Raw genomic sequence first — 9616 nt, forward strand, 5'->3', positions numbered from 1 at the left:
TATTCGAGAGACGTGATGGGTCACAATGCTTTCGTTAATGATTGGTTTAGAAGATAGTTAGGCCCTTAAAAGAGTTCAACCATAAAGAACACCATGGCCAAGTCAAGCTGACTTTCAGGAAAACGTTCGGTTATCCTAACGGCCCAATCCTTTATGCGTTCGAACAAACAGTTCCTTAGTTAACTAAGAATCTCTCAAGCGGGGTGCAATGCTTGAGACCGCGTTATGGTGAAGTGTACTAGTCAACACTAACCGTGTTCCATGGCCTTATTTAGCAGAGGTACCGTTTACAACAACCGTTGTGCTTCAGCGTGCACGTACGAGGTTTATATGCTTGGTGACTACACTAGCATGGTCTAGGACCGACAATGTACTAGGGGTCTAGTCAGATGTTTCACTACGAAAGAGTCCTCAGTCGGAATCCAAGGCTCGGTGGACTTACTACAACCGGTGTGCCTCAGTCAAACTCACATTGTATCCGACAGACTTTTCTTACCAAGGGCTGACACAGATAGTGTACTCTGCATCGGGATTCGCAACTTCCCAATAATAGAGCCAATAACTACGTTCTATTAGTTGGAAAAGCGATTGAGTTCAAAGCATAATAGGAAAGCATTTTAACAACATACACAAGCCATAATATAATTTCGGCATTTTAACTGATTACGTCATAACATACACTAAAGATAACTACTCGTTAATCATGGTAACACTATCGCAAAGCATAATAATGGAAGACATTATATAAAGGCAAGGGATATAATTACCAGTAGTTTAAACGAGTTCTGAATACAAAAGTGACAACTTCAAGACTCCAAACCGCTCCTAATACAATCTTCGGCGTTCTTCTCCGGGTACTAGGTTTCCCGCACGGAGTCGAAGACCTTGAAAGTATGACTAATATTGTACAAGAGAGAGAAATAAGTGAATTGAAGTGTGTGTTGAAAATGAACGACAAATGCCCTTTAAATAGACTTGATTTTTTGCCTGCAAACGGCTGGCAGGCCGTTTGGCAGCCCGTTTGGCCAGACCATTTGCTGAGGCAGCCCGTTTGCTGAGGCTGTTTGATCTGGTGGTTTGGCAGGCCGTTTTCCACATTGGCAGGCCATTTGGCAAGCCGTTTGGCTTGCTGATTCCCTGGATCGTAACTTGATTTCTTGTCTTTCACCGTTTTTGCTCTAGAATCTTCGTTTTAGCTATGATTCTCTTGATTCTTTTTGCATCGTCTTCGTAATTACTTGTTCTTCAATTCTAACCGATGAAGTGGGTATTTTTCCGATAAAGTACGAATCTTTCTTTTTTTTGGGCCTTAATACCGGGGTGAAAACGTGACTTTTTAGCTGATATCAAATATCCCACACTTAGACTTTGCTTGTCCTCAAGCAAACTTCTCGTTTTTACTTCAAGATATCTTTTCGGAGTTTCTTTTCTAATAGCCTAAGCAGTTTGCTTTTTATTATAAGAGCGAAAGATAAGGTGAGTCATCTTATGTTAGGGATGAAACTATCTCTGCAAGCATGCGAGGAGGTTACATGACTTATGCTAGCTTTCACGGGTCACTCAAATTACTCAAGTGTTTAGGGTTCCCTATAGATCTAAGAAATGAATTTCGCTCATAGCCAGTCATGTTGTACTCATCGTCATAGGCTTGATAAAGACTCAAATCCTTGCTACTAATTTGAAATCGGTAGTAACCATAGCATCTAGGTCATTTGTCAGTGATGGAACGGAATTTTGGAGTGGTGGTGAAGTTGTTTTAAAGGGTGAAAAAGGGTTACATAGTCTAAAAAAACTTTTATTTTGGAAAATTTAAGATAGATAGGAGTGCTGGTTTTTTTTTTTTTTTTTGAACTATACTTCTTTTTGAAGCGATAGGCATTTGCGGTTGCTCTTTTTCTCAGAACTTTGAAAAATATTTTTTTTTTTGGAGATTTCATCTCGAGAAACTTTTTGCCGGTAGACTTTTTCAAGACCTTTGCCGTGATACTTGAGAAGTTTGTAACATCGGGTTTACGGAAGGAATCTCATTTTCTGGATTTTCAATTGATAGTGAAGATGATGTGGACGAGGTAGAAGAAGCGGAAGTGTGAGAGGGTTGTTTTTGACAAATGGCTAGCTCTTCTGATTATAACCGAATCACATTTCGTTACTTGGAAATGTAGATCTAAATCCAGTTCTGATTCCGAGCACAGACATCGGCACTCTCAACGGAAAATAGTGAAGCATTAAAGATGAATGCTGGTCTTATTTGGGTGCATCACCATGATCAATTTAGGTCGATAATGCCTAGTCATGCAATGCTCTTTTAGAGATTCGGTTCGTCCTAACAAGATTTCCACCTTATTTAAGCCTTATTTTTATTTACAAACGTTTCAGGTTTTCAAAAATACTTTTTCGAAAAGGCTTTCTTTTGTTAAAAATTTGAAATTTGGCTTAAAAACTTGGAATCTTTGTAATGGGTTATTTTAATACAGCATAAAAAGGATTATACCAACATCCCACACTTAAACGAACATTGTCCTCAATGTTCCTAGTGTATCCCACACTTAGGAGTTTTAGTTGAAGCTTTGGGATTATTCGTTTAGTGTTCATTTGGGTTGGAATCCCACACTCAGTGATAAGCTTAGGATGTGGCATAGCGATTTGAGCTAGTAGCGAAAAGAAAAGGGTACCCCCAGCAGACGTGGTTGCTTGTGAAGGCTTGGAAGTTCCGTTCTTTATTCATCGGCTCACTTGTCATCCTTTATTCTTCTACTCTATTTTATTGCACGGGTTGCCTTCCGAGAAGCGCTTTTGTTTAAGGTCGTTGGCTCGACCATATTGATGCTCAAAAAGTAGTCATTCCCCTCTGGTAGTTGTGATCTTGGTCTTCTCGAGGGAATGTGAGTCTTGGTGGATAAATTCTGAGAAAGTGTCGGACCAAAAGTGGTAACAGGTCCGGTACTTCTCTTAGATCTTCTGAAAGAAAGATAGTGTGCGGTTTCGGCTCGTGACAACAAATCTTGAAGTCCGATAAGAATATGATCCACTGCTCTGCTGATTGACCCATGAATGTCGATCATTGAGGCAGTGCTGGTGGTGATTATCTCTCTGATAGGATGCTTATTTCGGAGATCTTCAAATAGTGTCAGAAATTGTATCTTCAGTATTTCAAAGTCTTCTGATCGGTGGTCTCCACAGTAGGAGTCCGTAGCTTCGCACAGAGTAGTCAAAAGGCGAAGCTGAAAAGAAGTGAAGAGCAGCCCTGACCCAAGCATTAATGTCACCGTCTTTGAGTATATCTCCCTACATCCGGCTTTAAATGTGAAGCTAGGATCCGTGGATTCTTGGAAGATACGTGCTATCTGCTTAGTAACGTAGGTGGCAATGTTGACTCGGTCTGATTCAAGATGAGAAAACGGGTTGTTGTGTCTTACTTCCTCTGTGACTACGTCTTGTAACTCTTTGACAATTAGATCAGCGTGGTGATCAATTGTTACGTAAATTACTAGCCTTTCTGGTGTGCTTTCAAAATTATCCCTCTCTAAGAGAGCGAAAAAGCTGTGAATATCCTCGATCATTTGCAAGTCGGAGTGATAAGTCGGGCGTCCGGTGGAATGATCCATATGCTTCCGGATGAGAGTCAGTAGTGCGCGTTGGTTTGTTGAGAACGGAAGTGTAGATCCGGCTAAGGCGTTGTAGACCTTAGAGTGAATGATCTTCTGATCTCGACAAAATCTTGTCTCTAGAATAGTGCGAACTACTGAGTCGTGCTCTCGTTGCCTTTCTTCGCGGTAGATATGATCGTGAAGGGTATTGATAAATTCTTGAATGCGTTCTTCTAGGATTTCAGCATTATTGTCTTCTCTCTGGAGATAACGATCGTATTCGTTCTTGATAGTCGTGGTTCTCTCGGTTAAGCGTAGCGTGTAATCAATTGTTGATTTATGGATAGCTTCGAGTATCTTTTCAAATTCATCGGTGTCATTGATGAAGTTTATCATGTCGACGTGAGTGGATATGATCGAAATTTGATCTGCAGAAGAGTCCGGCTCCTCCTGATCTGATTCGGAAGGAGAATATGAGTTATCCGAGGTGTCTTTGCGTTGCTCTTCCTCGTCATCATCGGTGGCATAATCGTCTGAGGATTCTTCCGATGAACGGGTTTCTGCAGTATCCTTTACTTTGACACTTTCTGGATCGATTTCTATGTCTTTGATGTTAACCTTATCAGTCTTCTTCTTGAAGCGAATGATTAAACTGCGATCTTTAGTCTCAAGCCTCATTAATTCTTCATGGTGCTCCGGGCTTGGAGACGGTATTATCGCATTTTCTTTTACGTCTTTCATTTCCTCTTCTTCCTCAGGTTCTTCCTCTTCCTCTATTTCTTCGCTGGGATCCTCTTCTTCCATTTCTGGGTCGTCAACAGACTGTGATTCGACACCCATCTCGATATCTTCGGCTGGTGGTGGGGACTCATCATCGGAAGTGATCCGTCTGGTGGAAATAACAAGCATCTCTGCCTGTCCAGAAAGATCGGTAGGTCGGTCAATTTTGAAGGTAACGCTCTCCCCATGTAATCGTAAGATCAGGGTTTGATTGTACACATCAATAACTGTCCTAGCCGTATTCATGAAAGGTCTTCCTAACACTATTGGTGTGTGTAGGTCTTCCTGAATGTCCATCACTACGAAATCCGTAGGATATAAGAATTTTTCGACTTTCACCAAGACGTTTTCAACTATGCCCTTAGGATATCGAATTGTGTGATCGGCAAGTTGGATTGTCATTTTGGTTGGTGACAAGTCTCTTAATTCTAATCTCTTGTAGAGAGAGTAGGGGATCAGGTTGATACTTGCTCCTAAATCTGCTAGCGCATGAATGGTTCCAGATTGGTAGATTGAACACGGGAAAATAAAGCGGCCCGTATCTCCTAGCTTCTTTGGTAGAGAGTTTCTGAGTACTGCCGAGCAGTCTTCACTCAGTGAAATTTTGTTAGAATCTGGTATCTTTTCCTTCGTAGAGAGAAGCCTTCGGATATATCTCTTTTGATTAGGCACTTTGGACACGGTGTCCAGGAATCTTCCATCAAGTTTGAAGGAATCAAGCTTGGATGGTTCTTCCTGTAACCTTCCAGGATAAGGTACACGAACCGGAGTTGCTGTGGGCAACTGTTGAGTATACGTCGATTTGTTCTTGATTCTAGCTAACCGCCTCAGTGGTTCTTCTCCTGGGATTACTAAGTCCATTTGCTTAGCTTCCTCTATGTGGGGATTTTGGATAGTATTACTAGGTAACCTTCCCTGAGGTCGGGTTTCAAGGCGTTGTGATAATGTCCGAGCTGCGTTTCTAGGCTTTTGAGAAGAGCCAGTTGATTTCTCATTAGGATTTCCGTCTGGTCTTGTCTAGTTGCAGTTCTCTGATTTAGCTGTTGTTGTCCTTGAATGAACTGTATCAACTGATCATCAGTTCCGAGAGCGGGGTTGGCTACTTTTGTAATTTGGGTGGTTGGGGAATTTTCCTCAGCTGGTGGACCAGTGAGTGGAAGTGGTTGTTCGTAGGTCAATTGATATTGTTGGGGTGGATAAGGTGGGTAACGATAGCGAAAAGGTTGGTTGTTTCTTTGGAATTGGTTAACCCTAGGTTGTTGATTGAAGCCGGGATTTGATTGGCGAGCTGGGTATTGAACGTAACAGACTGAACCGTCAAGTTTTCGTACTCAACTTGATATTCTTCAGTGGGTTGCGGGTTGCAGGTTGGTACAATTAACACAGGCCTGGACCTGGTTAACTTGCTGCGGCTGCGTCTTCAATTCTCCGAGTTGTTTGGCAAGAGACTCCATCTTGTCTGTGAGAGATTTGATGGCCTCCGTTTGATTATTAAGCGCGGAGAGTGGTGCAGATGATGAAGTTGTTTCACCACTGTTCCAGTCATGATGATGCATTGTCATGTTCTCGAGCAATTCTCATGCTTCGTCTGCGGAGATTTCCTTGAGCGGCGGCATCGATCGTCGTCCTATGATTTACCGTAAGACCATTGTAGAAGGTGCATATTTGGGCTGACCGTTCTAGCTGGTGATTAGGGCATTTCTTCAGCAGGGTTTTGAATCGCTCCCATGCACAGTAAAGAGATTCATCATAACTTTGTTTGAAGTTAATGATGTCATTCTTTAGCTTGGTTTGTTTAGAAGGAGGGAAATATTTGGTTAGGAATTTAGTATCCATCTTCGTCCACGACGTGATGAAATCTTCTTCTAGTCCTTCGAACCATGTCTGTGCATGATGAGTGAGAGAATAGGGGAACAAGTATAGACGGACTATATCTTGTCCTATCCCTGGCTGCTTGTAGGAGTTCGAAAGAGATATGAATTTATCAAGGTGAGAATTAGGATCGTCATTCGGTAATCCGTGGAATTGGCAGCCATTCTGGATGAGTTGAATGATGTGATGTTTTAACTCGAACGAGTGTCCTTGAATCTGATCGGTCCTCCTCGACCTTCAATCGAGGGTTTAGTGTTTTCTGTTAAAGTAACGCGTAACGCCATTTGTTTTCTGATTCTTGCTTCCTTGCGTGCTTTAGAGATTATGGTGTCTGGATCAGGTACGAATAACAACGGCCCTGGTCTAGATCGGGTTTGGGTCATACACTGGGTATGCCTCTTTTTGTTGTTTTAAAATTTTAAACAGATAAACTAGGTTCCTAATTTAGTCTAAGGCTAATGATTAATCTAAAGTAATCTAAGGTAATCTTATTCTAAAGTGTTCTAGGCTAAGGTATTCTAATTATCCTAATTATAGATATGTTTTTGGTTCTTGCTACTGATTCCCTGGTATTTCGATAACAGAGCTTCACACGAACCATTCAATAAACCAAGTGGCCAGGCCGACTACGGAGAGGCAGGATCCTTTTGGTTCCAATATAATTGGAGACTGTTCGGAAAATCCAACAACCAAGTTCGTATATAATTGTCTTTCTTAGACACCACTTAAATGTTTGTGAATGAGTTTGATAGAAAGCAGTATTGTCTGATATCAGTTCCCGGGCAGCGGCGCCAAAAACTAGGTTCCCTCTTGATATTGCCAAACGGACGGTTTTACTTTGCGCGATGTCGTTAGGTCGCGGCGCGTCAGAGCCGACCACCAAGAGGGAGGTACTTGTTTTAAATTTATATTTATTGGGGCCTAAATCGTACTACTCCTTATTATGAGTAAGGAAAGTATGACCTAGAGTCGTATTTTTGAGATATCAGTAGAATCGAACCTATATCTAAAACTTAAGATAGTTATAAAGTGCAGGAGTAGTTGGTGATTACCTAATTTTGGGTTTTCTAGATTAAAGTAAAGTAAAGTAAATACGATAAAATTTGTAATTCAGATAAGGCTAAAACAAGTGCATGCTATGATTTCATCAGTTACTTTGCCAGTATTATGGAATGCTGGCTCATGGATAGGCAGTGACCTTGTATTTACTACACTAGTCCTAAACGCCCCTGTCATAAGACATGTCACTGGGTAATGCGATAGGCTTGAAGATTCTGAATGGACAGCAACGTCCCTTACCCCCGACGCCCGTGCAGTCTGACTACAGGCATACACGTTCAGACGGCTCATCCAATTGAGCGACTCGGTTGGGTGACGTATTAACATTCCGAAATGGTCTAAACTTTCTTAAGTATAATAGAATACCTGGTTTTCCATATCCGAGAGACGTGATGGGTCGCAATGCTTTCGTTAATGATTGGTTTAGAAGATAGTTAGGCCCTTAAAAGAGTTCAACCATAAAGAACACCATGGCCAAGTCAAGCTAACTTTCAGGAAAACGTTCGGTTATCCTAACGGTCCAATCCTTTATGCGTTCGAACAAACAATTCCTTAATTAACTAAGAATCCCTCAAGTGAGGTGCAATGCTTGAGACCGCGTTATGGTGAAGTGTACTAGTTAACACTAACCGTGTTCCATGGCCTTACTTAGCAGAGGTACCGCTTACAACAACCGTTGTGCTTCAGCGTGCACGTACGAAGTTTATATGCTTGGTGACTAAACTAGCATGGTCTAGGACCGACAATGTACTAGGGGTCTAGTCAGATGTTTCACTACGAAAGAGTCCTCAGTCGGAATCCAAGGCTCGTTGGACTTACTACAACCGGTGTGCCTCAGTCAAACTCACGTTGTATCCAACAGACTTCTCTTACCAAGGGGTGACACAGATAGTGTACTCTGCATCGGGGTTCGCGACTTCCCAATAACAGAGTCAATAACTACGTTCTATTAGTTGAAAAAGCGATTGAGTTCAAAGCATAATCGGAAAGCATTTTAACAACATACACAAGCCATAATATAATTTCGGCATTTTAACTGATTACGTCATAACATACACTAAAGATAACTACTCGCTAATCATGGCAACAATATCGCAAAGCATAATAATGAAAGACATTATGTAAAGGCAAGAGATAGAATTACCAGTAGTTTAAACGAGTTCTGAATACAAAAGTGACAACTTCAAGACTCTAGACCGCTCCTAATACAATCTTCGGCGTTCTTCTCCGGGTACTAGGTTTCCCGCACGGAGTCGAAGACCTTGAAAGTATGACTAATATTGTATAAGAGAGAAAAATAAGTGAATTGAAGTGTGTGTTGAAAATGAATGACAAATGCCCTTTAAATAGACTTGATTTTTTGCCTGCAAACGGCTGGCAGGCCGTTTGACAACCCGTTTGGCAGGCCATTTGGCCAGCCCGTTTGCCGAGGCAGCCCGTTTGCTGAGGCCGTTTGATCTGGTCGTTTGGCAGGCCGTTTTTCACATTGGCAGGCCGTTTGGCGAGCCCTTTGGCAAGCCCTTTGGCTTGCTGATTCCCTGGATCGTAACTTGATATCTTGTCTTTTACCGTTTTTGCTCTAGAATCTTCGTTTTAGCTCCGATTCTCTTGATTCTTTTTGCATCGTATTCGTAATTACTTGTTCTTCAATTCTAACCGACGAAGTGGGTATTTTGCCGATAAAGTACGAATCTTTTTCTTGTTTTTGGGCCTTAATATCGGGGTGAAAACGTGACTTTTTAGCCGATATCAGGTTATAAAGAAGTTCTTATTTAACTACTGATGAAGATTTGTAAATATCCTTTTACTATTGCATTGTGATCGTCAATTTTGAACTGAATTTTCAGGGGCACTTCTAATGCAGAAGCTTGATCATATGGGAACCATACCAAATACAAATATATGGGCTGAACTAAATGGAGAAAGTTTTTACACTCTCTACACCAGTGTAATGTTCTCTTTAACTATTTAAGTTTGCAATATGTGCTAAAATTTGTAGTTTAATGACTAATGGTTGGGTATAATGGTTAATATGGGTCATTCATATTTGTTTTCGGGTTGAAATAATTCTCTCTCACAGTCATTTTGGAGGGTTGGATTTTGGAATGCCACTGGAAGTGGATGGAAGAGGAGTTATCAGTATCTAATGGTATAAATCTTGTACGACTTTGTTTTTATCTAATTAGATAACCTTATAACTTATTATCTGAAATGTGATACTGATAAAGGTGTCTTATAATTTGACTTTGCTAAACAACTCATGATAATCAGGGGTTTGTAACCACAAATGGAATCAGTTATAGTGTGTGCAATTACAT

At 41.2% G+C, this 9616-nt stretch overlaps 1 long non-coding RNA gene across 2 annotated transcripts in view; it reads left to right on the forward strand.

The window, feature by feature from the left end:
• Positions 1-9246, forward strand: part of LOC139877613 (uncharacterized) — a 14877-nt gene extending 5631 nt beyond the window's left edge. For both annotated transcript variants that reach the window (XR_011768693.1, XR_011768694.1), the window contains one exon: positions 9146-9246. This is a non-coding gene — a long non-coding RNA (uncharacterized lncRNA). The remainder of the gene's footprint in view (positions 1-9145) is intronic.
• The last annotated feature ends 370 nt before the right edge of the window (positions 9247-9616 follow it).

Source organism: Rutidosis leptorrhynchoides, chromosome 11 (genome assembly GCF_046630445.1).
Source record: "Rutidosis leptorrhynchoides isolate AG116_Rl617_1_P2 chromosome 11, CSIRO_AGI_Rlap_v1, whole genome shotgun sequence".
Classification (NCBI taxonomy): domain Eukaryota; kingdom Viridiplantae; phylum Streptophyta; class Magnoliopsida; order Asterales; family Asteraceae; genus Rutidosis; species Rutidosis leptorrhynchoides.